This window comes from Gekko japonicus, unplaced genomic scaffold, assembly GCF_001447785.1.
Source record: "Gekko japonicus isolate JY-2015 unplaced genomic scaffold, Gekko_japonicus_V1.1 scaffold509, whole genome shotgun sequence".
Lineage (NCBI taxonomy): Eukaryota > Metazoa > Chordata > Lepidosauria > Squamata > Gekkonidae > Gekko > Gekko japonicus.
The window spans coordinates 368,896-385,110 of NW_015168664.1; the positions used below are offsets into that span (position 1 = coordinate 368,896).

At 43.4% G+C, this 16,215-nt stretch overlaps 1 protein-coding gene across 3 annotated transcripts in view; it reads left to right on the plus strand.

The window, feature by feature from the left end:
• The first annotated feature begins 4,239 nt into the window (after positions 1 to 4,239).
• G3BP1 (GTPase activating protein (SH3 domain) binding protein 1) overlaps positions 4,240 to 16,215 on the plus strand; it is a 56,416-nt gene continuing 44,440 nt past the window's right edge. For 2 of the 3 annotated variants that reach the window (XM_015415292.1, XM_015415294.1), the window contains exon 1: positions 4,240 to 4,353. The gene's annotated coding sequence lies outside the window, so the exon portion shown is untranslated. Of the gene's footprint in view, positions 4,354 to 5,006; positions 5,608 to 16,215 lie in introns of those variants that run through there. The other variant, XM_015415293.1, reaches the window with a different exon arrangement.

The window sequence follows — 16,215 nt, forward strand, 5'->3', positions numbered from 1 at the left end:
GGCTCCCTTGTAGCTTTAAGCACCCTGCAACCACTGCTGCACCTGACAGGCAACCACCTGTTAGGTGTAGGAGAGGGGGAATGTGTTGGAAGCTATCAGAGAGGCTGGGCCAGCAGCATCGCTAAGGTTATCCTGCTTGGGCAGCGTCCCTGATGGATTAAAGTACCCTGGCCCTGCTCCTACACCTGACAGACACCTGTCTGGGGTGGGCTCCCTCATGGCTTTAAGCACCCTGCAACCACTGCTGCACCTACACTGCTGCACCTATTAGTCGTAGGAGGTGGAGGGAGTGTGTTGGAAGCCATCAGAGAGTAATGGGTGTAATACCTGCCTTTATCCTGTGTCCACTAACTAGGTTTGAAGGAAGACAAGAGTACTATACCTGGGAATTGTTTAGAAGGCATTCTGACAGGTGCACCTTGTTGTGTTAGCTGTGGTTTTAGGCAGGGCTATTTTTGGGCAGGAACACAGAGGAACGGAGTTCCGGCTGGCTTCAGAGTTGGCCATGCCCACTACAGCCAAAACCTCTGCATGCCTGGCTACAGAGGGAAGGGCTGGAGAGCAAACCCCCCTGGCGACTCTGAGGAGGGGGGGTCGGGGGGGGCTGGAAGGATCAGGGAGGCATTTAAATGCCTCCCCATGCCTTCCCTAGCCTGTCCAAGGGCCGGCTTGCCTGGGCTCGCCGCAGCCACGGTGCACCCGGGCAAGCCAAGGGAATGCATGGGGGTGTGGCCTAATATGCTAATGAGCTGCATTGTTGGGGTGTGGCCTGTTATGCTAATGAGTTCCTGCTGGGCTTTTTCTACCAAAAAAGCCCTGGTTTTAGGTAAGATGGGCCCCTTTACTATGTAACCATTAAAATACAGGAAGAAGCCTTGTGTTGTGTTGCATCTGGTCATATGGTACTGCACACCTAGTTTATGTTTTATTTACTGCACCCCTTCCTCCAAGGAGCTCATGGAAGTGGAAATCCTCCTTATCCCTTCCATTTTATCCTCACAGCAACCCTCTGAGGTAGGCTTAGCTAAGAATGACTTACCCAGGATCAACCCGTGACCTTCACAGCAGTGGTTATTTGAACCTGGGTTTGTCAGGTCTTAGTCTGATACTGTAATTGCTGTGTTCTATAGATTATCCTTCATATTCTTATATCTTCTATATTTAAACACTTTGGACATTATTTATAGCATTAACATATTATAGGGTGCTTGCTTCTGATCCAACATTTTTTTCATTGACTTTGATTACTGGTTTTGTTTCTATAAAATATACTATTGCTGCTTTTTAAAAACTATCCCACCTCTCTTACTGTGTCAGATGGTATAATGCATTATATTCCTGCTTCATACTCCAGAAATGAAAGATGAAAAATAACAATAGCTACATTAGGTTCAACGTTCATATGACTTCCTAATGAAAGTGCAGCCGCAGCCAACGTAAGGCCAGCAGTCCCACCTATGAGTTAATTTTTTTTTAAATGATGACATCAGAGCTTTCAATTTGAAGTACAGTATTTAATTTTAGAATAGGCCCATTCTTATTTATTTGTTTAGGGGTTTTTTTTTTTAAAGTCAGTAGCAGCTTCTACTCCCCCCAAAGTGGTAATGCTCTGAATGCCACCTCTTAATGCACCCAATTTTGTTTACCTAAGATTCTCCCTAGTTAAGGTTGGATTTTTCAAGGTCACCTTTTATCATTTCTTTTTCTGAATCACTTAAGCGTCACTACTGCTTCAAACATCACACTGCAGGCTCATGTCTAGGTGTTCTGGTTGATCACAAGCTAAACATGAGCCTACAGTGCAATGTGACTGCGAAGAAAGCTAATGCAATCTTAGGATGCATTAACAGAAGCATTGCATCCAGATTGCGGGAGGTGGTAGTTCCACTCTATTCTGCTATGGTCAGGCCTCACCTGGAGTACTGTGTCCAGTTTTGGGCACCACATTTTAGGAAGGATGTTGACAACCTCGAGCGTGTCCAGAAGAGGGCAACCAGGATAGTGAGAGGGTTGGAATTCAAGTCTTATGAGGAAAGGCTGAAAGAGTTGGGTATGTATAGCCTGGGAAAGAGAAGGCTTAGAGGGGACATGATTGCAGTCTCCAAATATTTGAAGGGCTGTCATGTAGAAGATGAAGCGGATCTATTCTCTCTTGCTCTGGATTGCAAGACTAGATCCAATGGGTGAAAATTACAAGGGAGTTGTTACCGGCTAAATAGCAGGAGAAACTTCCTAACTGTAAGAGCAGTAGAGCAGTGGAACAGACTGCCTCGGGAGGTGGTGGATGCTCCTTCGCTGGACGTTTTCAAGCAGAGGCTGGACGACCAACTTTCGGGTATGTTGTAGGGCTATCTTTCGGCTATGCTCCTGCAGAGTGCAGGGGGTTGGGCTAGATGACCTGCAAGGTCCCTTCCAATTCTAACATTCTATGATTCTATGAAACCAACACAGCTGACCACCTGGACTCAAGCATCCATGTTCTGGCGGTGTTTAACAGGTTGCTTTAAAGGGGGCTTTAGGAAAGTATCACTTAATGAAATTGTCCATTAATTTCAGAAATTTTAATCTGTTTATTGCATTGCTATTTTTCTTCCAAGCTTCTGATGCTAACAATTCGAAAGCAATTAAAATAAGCATAGATGATCTTGGGGATGACGTTATAGAAATTGTAATTAACCGTTTTAAACGAAATCTCTCTCCTCCCACTTCTAGCCCTAAGCCTCTCCGAGAAAGGCCCTGCCTCTTGACTTAATGGCAAATGGAGAAGAAAATAGTATTTATATTAGGAAAAAACCTTTTGCCGTATCAGATTTCAATCCCTCACATTCTGAAAGTGGTTCAGGGGGGCAGATGGATGGGTCAAGATGGGTCACGGTGTTAGTCTGTCCGTCGCAGCAGAAAAGAGCAAGAGTCCAGGAGCACCTTAAAGACTGACAACATTTGTGGCAGGGAACTCCAACTACAGTATGCTGCACAGGGATATCACCTCCCACAGGTCTCCATGCTGGTTTTTCTGCTTCCTCCTGGCTGCTCAGCAGTGGAGCCCTGGTCTGATGTGAACCGGTCCCTGTTCCTCACTCCTTGCCGTCTCTCCGCTGGCCCCTGGGATGTCAAAAGACTGGAGATTCTTTGCTGCCTACAAAACCAAATAAATTATCAAGTAGGACCACACCCTCACCGGCATCTGACCTGCTCAAAATGTCTAAAGCTCTGACTCCGCTGCACACCACAGTCTCGGCCTCCAGATGAAGCTCCATCCACGTCCTGCCAAGTTGCCCCTCCTGGCATAGGTTTGCACCTCTGAATCCTGGCCAAGAGTACTATCAATCTGATGGCCAACAGGGAAAGTTTCAGGCAGCTGTGCTGCTGTCATCTTAGCCTGTTTCTCCATCCTGACACTCCAAAATAACAACCATGCTACCTCTGAAGGAGAGAATTAAGAGGAAAGAGAAGAGAATTAAAATTCTCAGTCACTTCCCACAATTAGAAAAGACACCTTTGAACATTTATCTGCTATTTTGACATATTTATTGCTTTACAACTGTTGACCATATAACCTTGTTATTCAGTTGAACAAAACTAAAATGTTTGTTTGCAGGTGTTTGGGTGTGTCTTGTGGGAACTGAGGATAGTATTAGGGGCTTAAGACTGGCGCGAACTTGCGCGGAAAAAGGATGGGGAAGGCAGAGCATATGTCACCCCCCCTCCCCCCGGCGGTGCTGCTTAGAACTGTTCGGATCCCTTTTTAGAAGGTATTTCCCTTTAAGTACACTCTGCCGTCATCACGTCACTCACTGGATTATGTTCTTCGCCATTGGTCTCTGCGTCCGGTGGTGCTCTGGATTCACGCCCTTTCTTACACGGGGTTTCTAGGTCTTGATTTCTAGGGTTTTCCACAGTGCAGCGCACCTATCCTTGGCGGGCAACGTAGCCACGCCTCCGCAGAACCTTTCGCCTAATACTGAAAGGAGCGTCGTCTCATTGGGTTCCGCAGGAATCGAAGACCAGCCTCCCAGTCGTAATGAGCCTATCCTCAACAACTATTGGCCACAACGGATGTCGCTTCTGTTCGCCGGCTTTGTGCGCCCTGGGCCGTGAATGGCTGATCCCTTTGCCGCTCAGGATATCGGCTAACCTCTTCTCCACTGTGGCCTATCAGCCTGCGAGGCGGAGACGCAGTCGACTCCTGAGTGGCTGAGGACAGGCAATGAGGGTAGGCTGCGCGCCGGGTATATTTAGCCGGTGGCTGAGCACGCCGTTGCGTGAGGTGTTTCCCGTCTCTCTTTTGGCCTATCTGCCCGCCTCATACGAAGTGAAGCTTCCTACTCTCCTTCAGCTCCGTCTCGCCCACAGGTGGGTGGGTAGCGGGTCGAGGCCGTGTCCTCCTGAAGGACCAGTACACGCTCTCTCTTAGCGTTGCCATAGACACGCGGGGACCTGGGCGCTTCTAATGGGGGCGCTCCTCCTCCCCTCTCAGGTTGCGGCCTCCTCTCACTCCCGCAGGGGCGGGGGGATGTGCCGCCGGGTACGTGCCCGTGTGGCCGTGGTGGGGTCGGCGGAGCGAAGGGAGTGTGTCGGGGAGGCGCGGGATCCTCGGGTGGGAGGGCGTGATCATGTGTGCAGAAGGGGCAGTGGTGGGGTCCTGTGAGGAGCGACTGGGGCGCCGGAGGGCTCTGCGCTGGCGGGATCGCGCTCTCCCGGAGTCCGAGATGATGGCTGGTGGTGGGTCTGGGGCATAACGGACAGGGGAGCGGGCGTGGGTCTGTGGGCCTCTGGGGGGCAGCTCCGCTGTGTTCTGGGAGCGGTGTGTGGGGGGGCTTGGTTGCGGCAGTAGCCTGGGGGGGTTGGGAAGGATGTGAGAGGGGGGGGAAGCGAGGCTCTCCTGGATGGGCCTGGGCGTTGATCGAACGGAAGGTGGGGGTTGGCTGAAAGCCACGAGAAGGATTTCGTGTGATATCTTGGGGGCTGGCTCTAGATCTGTTCTCGGGGCGGCTCTGAAAGCCGCGATTTCTGCCTTCTCACCTTTCCACTACCGCGTCGTGAGGAATGGAGCTCCCCCCCGTCTGCCTAATAAAGATCTCCTGAACACGCCTGTGCAAAGCGGCGCGGGCCCGCAGTGGGAAGGAGAGAAATGGGACGCTCGTCGCTCGCTGCCATCGTCGCCTTCACCGCGTTTTTCCAGCACCTCCATATAAAAGGAGCCCGCGAGCTTTGTAAAAAAGAGCGGAAACGCGCGGCGGTACTTGGAAAGCTGTTTCCATCGGTGTACCAAGGGGAGGGAGGCTCTGCCATGCTGAAGTGAGAGGCGTAAGAACACCACCGCGGTCTATCGCAACAGAAATAAGCTGCGTAGAAACGGCAGAGGACAATGGTGTCCTTCAATTCAGGGGAGAAAAAGGAGACATTTGTAAAGAGGGCAGGGCCGCAAAGTGAATCGGGCTGCGGCTTCATTGTGTAAACCTGGATACAGAGCTGCGAGCTTTGTCCGTTGCCTTGTGTAGCTCGCTTCTTAGTACTTAAATAGAGCCAAAGTGGGAACTTCAGAGAAGAAAATGTTTGATATCTCTCCCCCCAGCACTGATTTAAAAGTAAGGAGACTTGTTCAAGGTCAGTCTGCATGTTGTGAAAGTGAGATCAAATATTCTTGAAGTTGCTACCAGTTTCCAGTCATTGGTTCTTAATTGTTTGTAGTTCAGCTATTTAAATGGCCTATTGTGAACCGTTAACATGCATCTTTATTTGTTAATAGCAATCTGTGTTGAAGGCTGTGTCCAGTGTGTATAATGTTGATGAGGTGATTGCAATCGACTGCAGAGTACTTGTAGCAAGTGACCATGTTTCTAGTCTGTTCTATTTTTGTATGGTTTTCCTTTCACAGATAGACGTGCCAGATTTAGGAAGTGCAGACAGCTCTACTATGCTTTAGATTAACATACCGGTTTCTGTCATTGAAAGGCATTTCAAATATTAAAGAATCCTGTAAATAATTATTGGCTTGTATTCCCTTACACAGGGAACACCATTCCTCTTGGAAGTTGAGTTAACACATGCTTAAATGTTTTATGGTACCTTCCTCTTTGTGTAAATGTTACATTATAGGTATAATTTTAAAATTTGGGATATAACAGTCCATTGTCCAGAAACTCTTAATTACTCAGTAGTGCTGGTGCAATTATTCAGTAGTGCTGGCCAAATTATTTAAAATTTGAACAGCTGAATTCTGTTTGTTACAGTAATTTTCACATGCAGTATGCTGCATTTTGTGTTGAGTAAAGCAGAATTATCAGCAGTTGCAGACAGCATCTGAAAGAGAGGCTGATTGAATTATAATTGTTAGGACCTTTGTGTGAAAACAAAATGTAGGTGAATAAGGAGCTGTTTCACTTATATATAATTTTATTTTCTTTGCTATTTTTGCATTTTGACTTAAGGGAGTTGAATATATTAGTGCATGTTCTGCATGTTTCTTTTTAACAGAAAAATGAATTTAAATCATGCCTTTCTTTATGTGGAATAAGGTAGAGAATGGGGGGGGGGACTTGTGAGATTCATAGGAAAATTAAGGGCGATACAATAAAGCCAAACAAGAGAATGAGGAAATGTAGTTGGATATGCTTATATTCCTTGGCAAAATGAAGTGTGGTACCTCATGGGTTACAAAGGAAGCAATCCTTTGTTTGTACCTTCTGTCCCCTCCCTCCTTTTAAAAGCCCTGGAATAATAAACGTACTAAGGGAACAAAAGACATTGTCTTTCTGGTCCCTCATGTGATGGAGGATCTTCTGTTAATTTGCTCACTTTTAAATTGCAATTTAATTGAATAGATGAAGCTAGAGTATATCCTTTGAGACAGATTATGCTCAAAACTGACACTCTGGTTTGGAATTTTTGACTGGGGAAATGCAGGATTTTTGTGACTGTAGTAGACAAGCTAAAACACCTGAAATCAGGATTTTTAAAGAAGTTCCAAAATCTGCTAATATTTACACTCCTGGATTGGATCCAACCACCTTTTTTGTTCAGTCTGGCTCAGTTCCCCTCCTTATTACAGTCCCCATACCACATGGCTTTTGTCAGGCAGGTCCTATGGTTTTCAGTGTAGTCTTTTTTATGGTCAAAGGGGGACCCTTTCCTTGCTTTTTCACCAATAGAAAAGGTGATTGGATCCAACCCTATAATCCACACTATGTTTTAGTAATTGTATTTTACTAATGCAATTTGTATGATATGGGAGAAGAAAAGCTTTTTAGAAATTATCAAAATTTGAAACAATTGTCTACCTTTTTAATGCAATGTTATAGATAAGTTACTGAGGTGCAGTAGGAGGTGTGAAGGATAAGGGAATTTGAGAGTGCATAAAAATAGAACAGATTTGATCAGGTTTCACTACAAGTAATGCCTTTTGCGTACATAGCCATGTCTGTTGCATTTGACCTTTTTGTCACAGGTGAGAGTCTTCCATAAGCTAGTTATTTCAGTCTTTTAATCTTGAATTAGGTTTGGCAAACTCTTAATGTAATGCACTGTTATGGTTTAGAAGTTAAGTGAGTTCTGTGCTTCCTCTTCTCCCCTTCCCTGTCATAAACTGAGACAAGTAGGGACTTCTCTGTTTTGCACAGCCTCTAGCTTTTCAATACTTTGAATCCAGTGAACTATGGCTAATGTTTACTTTTCCATTTAGAATTGCACACTGTGTTTTTTGTTTTCCTAATTTCAAATCGGTGACAATCAATGACTTCCACTATGTTAAAAGTTACTGACTCAGACTGCACTTGGTATAGGAAATACAAGCATAAGTCTTTTTAATGTAGTGCCAGACCACACCTCTATCTCAGAACATTCCCACATTCCCACTGAACAAAGTCTCAGGTTCATAAGATTGCAGTTAAATGGGACTAGTTAAATACTTTATAGATCTATACATAATAAAAAGGCTTGGCCCAAATCCAGAAAGTACTAACTAGGTAGTATAATCCAATTACCACTTGTCCATTTGAGTATCAGCTTTTGTACAGTAAATCCTAGTGGTTTCAAAGCAACATTTTGGTGGATCGAAGGATTTCTGTCCACAGCTTTCTTACCTCTTTCCTTTTGCTGCTTCCCCAAATTCCCTTCAAAGTGCTGCTCCAAGGGGGACAAGGGACTCTCAGGGGGATGGCATTCTGGATTGCAGCAGGAGGAAGAAGTAATGCTCTGCACAGAAATCCTTCCATCCATTGAAATTCTCCATTGGACCAAAGCTGTAGCACTGTTGTCTGAAGTGTTCATGTTACATCAAGAAACTGGAAGCTGTAACACTGAACTAGTATAAGCTAACTTTAGTAATCCACACAATTGCTACAAAGGGGTAATTTACCAGTTACCAAAAATTATTATGGTAGTAAATACTGGCATACCTTGAAAGGTTGTAAAGATTACTAAAATAATGAGTAGCTTCCTGAAGAAGTGAGTTCATGACTTACCTATAGCCTATATCCCGTTTTCCTGGTTCCTAAAGAACTGAGCTCATGACTCACCTGTAGCCTGTCCCCTTTCCTGTTTTCTTCTGACCTTCCCACCCACCAGCCAACCTACCTGTATCTGCCTCTCCATCTTCAGCTTTTTGTCTCTCTTTCCCCTGGCAGCCTCTCTTGAAAAGCTCTTTGTGGTACCAGTCACTGGGCTGGGCCCAGTTGCATGGTGGGGAATCTGCAAGAACTTGTGGGAGGCACCTTGCTTTCCCTTGTATCCCCCTCCCCACACTATTTTCTCTCTTCCTGGGAGTCCCATATTCTCACCTTTCCCTGCTTTCTTCTTTCCTTCCCTCCCATCTTTTATCTGCCATCAATATTCAGCTATATTTTTTACTTCATTTATACCAGGCCTTGATGGGTACACAAAGCAGCTTAGATCACTGTTCTCCATTTGATCTTCACACGAACCCTGTGAGGTAAGTTAGGGTGAGTGTATGTGACTGACCCAGGGTTACCCAGTGAGATTCCATGGCAGAGTGGGTATTTGGACCTGGGTCTCCCAGATCCTAGCCTGAAATTCTAACCACTACACCATTCTGGTTTTATTGAGGTGGTTGCTGTTGAACAGTAACAAGTAGTTGTGTCTGGGTGAGTCTTCCAAGTCAGATGGTAGCACGTTGCCCAATGGTTGCTGTTTTGTCTGGCCTCAGTGAGTTCTCCCTCAGATGCCAAAACAACCCTGGAAAGGGCCCTGACTCCTCCCCATGCCTTTTGCTGACAGAAACCAAGATTTGAAGGCTGGCAGTACTGCTGTGGTTGCAGCAGTCCCTGAAAACGTTTGTTTCTTAAAGCTACAGCTTCTGTTTCTGTTATTTTGGGGGTTTAACTCCTCCACTTTTTTTAAGATTTGAGGGTTTTTTGCAGACCTAAAACATTTTTCTTGTTAGTTCAGAGATCTACATTTGTTCATAGTACCAGTCTCTGGATTCAAGTACCCACAGATTCAGTCATTTTGAAAATTATATATATTGATGTTGATGGTTACCTTCTTAATTTCGTTCTTCCTGAATATTGTATGGGAAAGGGAATTACTTGCTCCACTGCCTCACAGCTCTAGAATTTTAATAAATGCCCTTTTACAGTAATTGTGTGTTTCTTTTACAACTCCCAATTTGGAGATAGCTGTCATGGTTGTGATTGGCTTGGATCAAAGGAACTGAGTGGTGGTCTGCTCATTAATTGAAGCTTTTCTGCTTCTTTTTTTCTGTACCCCCCTTTATCCAGAAAGCTGCTCTTAAGCTTCATGAGACCAGCACAGAAATGAGGGCTGTGGTCTGAGTGAAAATTAAGAGATGTGAAGGCCCAGGGAAAAACAGTTTGGAGACATTTCCGGTTTTTACAATGGAGAAACTTTAGGGTGCAGTGAAAAAAAGCTATGAAATGTTCTTTTAGAATGAGTAAAATGTTTAAGGCAAGGCTTTTCGTGCTCAGAATATATAGCATGAAATTTTTTCTCAAAGAAAACTCTGGAAATTTGGGGGAGCATTGAGAAAGAACTCTGGAGCTACAAGATTTTAAAGAATCTGTTTAAATGTAAATAATTTTGGTAACAGTTAATATGCTATAATGAATAGGAATACATTATCAGAGAATTTATTTTTTCCATTGTTATACATTTTAGTTTAATATGCATATATGCCGAAAGTTCTCCCTATTGTGACTGAGAGTTTCTGTCCAAATATTACTTTCTTTTGTTTACTACAGAATTTCTCTTCCTTCATCTTATTTTCTCTTACCTCTCAGATGGCAAGTGATGTTCTAGTACAGTATGCAGCAGTTTGCAAAGCTTAAGCATGGGGTATATTTGCAATTTTTCTTATAGAAAATTAAGATATTTATCTTTTTATTCCATAAATATGCCAAATAGTACAATTTTATAACTGAATAAATGATACATTTTATATTGTTCAGATAGCTTAAAAAGTTTAGATTTTATAGGAAAGTATTGCATTTTTAAATTTACCCCCAAATTTCCACAAGCACTGAGGTCATATTTTTGGGTTTCTCCTGTCATCCCTGTGCTGCAACAGGTTTTCTCCTTCTAGTTATACATAGACACTTCTGCTATGGTCAGGAAATTTAGTCTCAAATTGTTACAAATATGATAGCAATAAAATAGACAAGTTTAGTTGTGTATATTAAAATTGGCAGAACTTTATCTATGCTGGAAAGATGCTGTGTTCTTTGCTGTATATTGGAGTCTCCCTCCCAGTATATAGGCAGCTGACAGAATAAAGTAGCCCTGGATTGAAAGAAGCATTGCAACTGCATATTTGTGTTTGTCCCTTAGGTCATCTGCCCTAACTACTGTGGTACACGCTCCCTTATTGTTACTTATTGACAGATCGTAGGTAACCCAGATCTACTTCTCATTTTTGGGAAAGAAGTCAAGAGTTCATCTGTCCACCTTTCCATAAGCTCAAGGGTGTTTAAAACCAATCCAAATCCAAATAGATAAACAGTGTTCTGCTGTAATCTCCATAGGAAAAACTCCAGCCCGTGATACAGGTTTTCCAGAAAAAAAAATAAACTGGGGAAGTTTCTAGAAAAATATCCAGTGCTCTAAACAGAGTTGATCTGATCTAGCATGTTTATTTCGATTTGTATTTAGTAACCATGTTTTGTATGTCTGTAGCAACAAATACTTTAGCAACGAATAACTGAAACATTTGCTTGGGGGGAAAAATCAGGTGTGGTTTAAATGGAACAATACTTGTAAGGGAAGTACATACTGAACTTTCCCCCCTCACATTTAAGCAATGTAAAAATTAAAGGACCTGTGGAAGATCTTGCCTCACATAGTGAAGGAACATAAAGCTGTACTTGGTCTGCCAAATGTTTAGCTGACATGGGTTTCTCTTTCTTCAAGGTGTATTGGTCCCTGATTATGACAGGATTTTAAAAAGTTAAAGACAGCATCTTGAATTGACCTCAGAAACCTATTGTTGGTCAGTGTAATTGTCCTGGTGTAGATAGCGTATTTAAATGTTCCTGTGTGCAGTATGGTAGGGCAATGATGTGGGCAGAAAATTTTCTGATGCTATGTTTTTCAGTGGAAAGCTTTCTTACCCCAGGTATGTCATTATAGTCTTTTTCTCTATAGTTGTCAGGGCTATAATACAGCAGATCAATCATGTTAGATGGGTAATGAGAGGTATGAAGCATGGACATACCTCAGTGCTTGAGCATGGTACATTTGATTTGTTTTGCTAACATTGTTTAAATTTTGTTAACATTTAAATATTTAAATTATTAAAATTTTACAATTCAGATCTTCTTAGAAAACCCATATAATTGGACACTAGTTCTGAAACTGTAGATTGGGATCAAAAAGTGGATGTGATTGTTTTGCAGATGGGTTACAAAGCCAGAAAGGAGGACATGGAACAGGGACTCAGGAAAGCTTGATGACAGACTTGGGTTTGCCTCTGTGATGTGTGACATGGCTGTGAGATATAGGTTCAGTAATGTGTTGGGTTCGGTCTAGCAGTACTTCAGTGGGAAGGGACTGATGAATATTTCACTTGTTTCCCTCCTTCCAGGCAGTTTCTTGGAAATTTTGAAGTTGCTGTATTTGTTTACATTATTTATAGTCTGCCTTTCTCACAGGGGCTCAAGGCAGATTACACAGAGTGAGTCAGTGGGATCCATAAAATGGTACATTCAGTAATCAGTGCATTAGTATTTTAGAAGTCTGGAACCACCTGGAAGAACTGAAGCATATAATAAGTATTAACATGATACATTGTACAGAAATTACATAATAGGATTCTACTTACAATAAGCTATATGTGGCGATATAGAACACAGTTTCAGTCAACTATCCAAGTAAGTAAGTGTGAACCATTTTGTACAGTGCAGCCCTGTTACCTGTGCAGAAAATCCCTCTTGAATACTTCTATCTTGCTTAGTTTGCAGAAAGCTGGGAGAGTGGGAGCTTTCTTGACTTCCTTGGGCAGGGCATTCCATAAGACAGGAGCCATAACATAGAAACCATGAGTACAGGCAATTGTTGATTTTACCCATTTACAGGTTGGCACCTGCAGAAGCACCTGCTGACATGAGTGAAGCTGTCATGGAGGAGCGTAGAGGGGCCAAGGCCATGAAGGGCTTTGTATGTGATAGCCAATACCTTAAATAGAGCTCACTAACAAATGGGCAGTCAATGGAGCGTTTGCAGAATGGGAGAAATTAGCTCCCACTAATAGTCAAGCTATGCCATTCTGGAGGAACTGGAATTTCTGAGTTGATTTTGAGGGAAGACCAATATACAGTGCATTATCTATATATCTAATAGCCAAGGCCCCCCCCCCCGGCGTGTGGATATCTAAATCCACACATCGGGGGCACATGGGGGGCAGGGAGATTTTCCTGCACATTTGTGGCAATCCCCAGATGTGCAGAAAAATCTAAAAACTGTAAAAAACTATAGGAGGATACTTAAATCCCCCCAAAAGTAAAGGAGTGTTCCCTGTGCATGCGCAGAGAACGCTCTTGAGAAGGCTTTGCCGCTGCCGCCACCACAGGGAATGGGGGGCAGGAGAAGGCTTGGCGGGCCGGCCTCGCACCTGCTGGGAAGGGAGGGGGGGAAGGAGAAAGTTTGGCGGGCCGGCCTTGCTGCCGCCACTAGGGGGAAGGGAGGGGGGATGGAGAAGGCTGGGCTCACCTGCTGCCGCGCCTCCTGCTTCTGCAGGCTGGGAGCTGTGGGGAATTCTCCCCCCCCCCGCGAGTATCATGGGTCCCGCCTCTTGTCTCTATATCTAATCGCCAAGTTGCCCCCTCTCTGCGGATATCTAAATCTGTACATTGGGGGCACTTGGGGGGCAAAGAGATTTTTCTGCACACTTGGAACAATACCCAGGTGTGCAGAAAAATCTGAAAAGTTACAGGGGATACTTAAATCCCTCCAAAAGTTTAAAAAAACCACATTCCCTGCACATGCACGGAGAATGCACTGGGAATGGTGCCTCGCAGTCATTGCCAAGGGGGAAGGCTTAGCGGAGACACTTGGGCTTCGCCGCTGGTGCCGGGGGGGGAGCTTACCTGTAGCCACTTCCTCCTCAGCCCTGAGGTCCTCCTGCTTCTGCAGGCTAGGAGCCGTGGAGAATCCTCCCCCCCCCCCCATGAGTATTGTGGGTTCCTCTTCTTTTAGTAGTCTAGTCTCAATGTTACTGTGGCATGGATCCAGGTACTCAGGTCAGGCATATCAAGGTATAGGGCCATCTTACAGGTTAGACTGACTTGGTAGAAAGCCTTTTTTGCCGCTTCATTAACTGGCTTCTCCAGTATGAAAGCTGGATCCAGTATGACTCCCAAGACTTTTGATCAAGTTAACCGGGGTCAGTGGAATTCCATCAAAAGTGGGGAGAACAATGTCCTTCAGGGCTCCATCTTCCCAACCTCTATTTTTTCAAGGTTTAGTTTCATTTTGTTCATTTTTAGCCAGTTAATCACCATGGCTGAGTGTAGCGATTCAGGGCCTCTACTGCATCACTAGGAGATTTGGATAAGGATATAACAGAACAAAGTATTGTCAGTATATTGATGACAGCCAGCCTCAAAACTACAAACAATTTGGAAGAAAACTGGTGGTTTTTTTCGGTGGAGGTGGGGAAGAATTGAAATATTGAACCTAAATTTAGACTGCTGTTTTAACAATCTGAAATGTGCTGACGCACAAAATTTTTCTCTTTGGCATATTTAATGAAACTTAAAAGTATAAATACCTCAGTTTTCTGTAAGCAATATTGCATATATACTCAATATGTAAGAGAGCTGCAGACTGCTGAACTCTGTACTAACTTTTGTATGTTTACATTTTTTTGCCTCCTGAGAAGTCGAAACATGAAAGTTGAAATTAGAAAACAAATTTTGTAGTAAATAAGAATGTATTGGGGTGCACATCAGCTTGTACATTAACAATAAGACTACCAGCATGTTTGGATATTGAGTTAAACGTGAAAAAGGGGGGATACACTTGTTCACTAAACACTATTATTCCTGTGTTTTATTTTGAGGAGAGGGAAAGTTGCTTGGAGTTAATGTACTTTTTGGGAATCACTTGCAAAGTAAGTTTAGAATTCTCAGACATTTGGACTGAGACCCACTTTTGCACCTGTTGAAATTTCTGGGTTATTTTTAAGAGCACCCTGCGTTTAGGGCATTGCAGAAGTCATATCCAGAAGTTAAAATGTGCTAGGTTCACCCTTATCCAGGAGTAGTGGAGCTTACACAGTAAATGCAGCTGATAACTGCAGTGACGGGGTGTGTGTTTTACCACCTTTTCAGAAATTTGTAGTGAATCCAGAAATATTCCTAAATTTTGAACCCTCAGATGAGCAAGTCATTCAGTTACAGCATATGCTGTCTCTTACAGTGCCTAACAATTTGCTGCAAGCATCACTCCCCAACTTTTCAGCTTTCAGTCTGTTTGCTCTTGACTATTGCCTCTAGGCAGTGGTTCTGGGCAGAGGCAGCAGCTTATGGAGCTTTGTCCAAGAAAGGTAGAGCTAGGTTAGCATACTGATAAGAGTGCTGCATGTTCTCTTAGTGGTTTCATAGGCATGTTTAAAAGCACTGGAAATACCAAGCCTTGTGGGTACAGCTGTTCTCACCTAGATCTGCTTCAGAACCCTGGCATTGTGATGGTGGTTGTCAGTGTGTGTGCATTTTGATAAGAAAATACATCTTTTAGGGATTCTAACCACACAGGCATTTTAATGAAAAAGTAGAATTATATGGGGGAAAGGTATACATACAATAGCTATTTTTCTACCTGATCTAAATTTAATTATTTTAGCATAGTGACATATATCCTGTTTTAAGCTGGATGAAGGCTTCATGCTATTCTTGGTGCAGTGGTAGGATACATCCCAGTAAATTGTATCAGTTAATTATGATACTTGGCCTGTAAATGTTTGTATTCAAACACTTGACATACATAGTGGTAGCCCCTGCCCATGTCTTTTGTTGGCCATTTGGCAAAGGGAGGGGGAGTAATGGCAATGGTTTCTCTTCAACCATTTCCAACACATTTCTTGTATACAGTGGGAAGCCTTAATGATGTGGACTAAAACAACTTCTCTTCTTTACACATGGTATCATCTAGAAACTGAACACAAAATGTGCATATCTCCAGAACTGGCTGCAAGAAATGTGCATACTGCAAGCTGTGCTCCCTTTTTCAACCTCCTTCAAACATTGTGAATGTAACTATTGTGCTGTATAGTGTTTAGAACTTTGAGTAAATCTGGATAATGAGCTGATTGAGCTCTGGAGTACTGTATCCTTCTCTCACAAAGTGTTTACCTGTGTTTGTATTACCAGTAGCAGTAATTTTGGATTGTGAATTTTTTCACCTCTGTGGATTCCAGAAGACTGAAAGTTTACGTGGACTGAAACAAGCTCTTCTCTTTCTCATATTGACTGGTTGCTTGGTTTGGCATGCATGCCGTAATAGTCTTTCTTGTGCTGTAGAAGCCAGAGGAAACCAAAGCAGGTTAAAAAAAGTTACATAGGAATTACAATGATCCCATTGCATATACTGTCTTGCTGTCTTATACTTAAGATCTATGCATTTTGAGAGAACAAAGGGAATTTATATAATATTTGAAACCATTTTTAAAACATTCAGGGAGGCTTAGAATTTAAGATTTCCAGGTTTTCTACTGGGAAAAGCCTCTCCTCCCATAGCCCTTTACAT